Source organism: Octopus bimaculoides, chromosome 16, assembly GCF_001194135.2.
Source record: "Octopus bimaculoides isolate UCB-OBI-ISO-001 chromosome 16, ASM119413v2, whole genome shotgun sequence".
Classification (NCBI taxonomy): Eukaryota; Metazoa; Mollusca; class Cephalopoda; order Octopoda; family Octopodidae; genus Octopus; species Octopus bimaculoides.
Genome location: NC_068996.1, coordinates 50,290,709 through 50,291,598, shown reverse-complemented (window position 1 = coordinate 50,291,598; position 890 = coordinate 50,290,709). Strand labels below are relative to the sequence as shown.

The window sequence follows — 890 nt, the reverse complement described above, 5'->3', positions numbered from 1 at the left end:
TATATATATATATGTATCATCATCATCATCATCGTTTAACGTCCGCTTTCCATGCTAGCATGGGTTGGACGATTTGACTGAGGACTGGTGAAACCGGATGGCAACACCAGGCTCCAATCTAATTTGGCAGAGTTTCTACAGCTGGATGCCCTTCCTAACGCCAACATATATATGTATATATATATATGATATATATATACTTATATGTATATATATATATATGGTTTTCACTGTCCATTTTTTCCTGTCTTGGTTTGTGTTTGCCACCTTGGAATCCTCTGTGTAGTTGGTTGATCCACTACTCAGGAAGAGACTATTCTAGAGTACGTCCTGTCTGGTCTTCGAAACGTCTAGATAGAATAGAGACAGCTGATGAAGGGATATTCCAAGTGGCTTTCCGTTTTCCTATATGTTCGTTCCGTTGTCTGTAGTTTATTGTTCTAACGTCCTGTACCCTGATATGCATGTATATACACATGTAGATGTAAGTATGTACATATATGTGTGTATACATGTATATATATTCTTTGTATTATATATATATATATATATATGATGTGTGTGTGTGTGTGTGATCTTACCAATTGGTTTCGCATAAAGAATACAATGGAGTGTTAGCTGATATTGACGGGAATATGATGATATATGTATATATTTATTTAAGGCAGTGAGTTGGCAGAAATGATGGCACAGCGGGCGAAATGCTTAGCAGTATTTCATCTGCCACTACATTCTGAGTTCAAATTCTGCTGAGGTTGACTTTGCCTTTCATCCTTTCAGAGTCGATAAATGAGTTACCAGTTGCGTACTGGGGTCAATCTGTTTGAGTGGCCCCCTCCCCCAAAATTTCGGGCCTTGTGCCTAGAGTAGAAAAGTATATATATATATAT

General features: G+C 37.5%; 1 protein-coding gene across 1 annotated transcript in view; it reads left to right on the top strand.

Moving 5' to 3' along the window:
- The window catches only part of LOC106879644 (centriole and centriolar satellite protein OFD1), a 79,141-nt gene that overhangs the window by 52,498 nt on the left and 25,753 nt on the right, over positions 1–890 (top strand). The gene's annotated exons all lie outside the window — the stretch shown is intronic.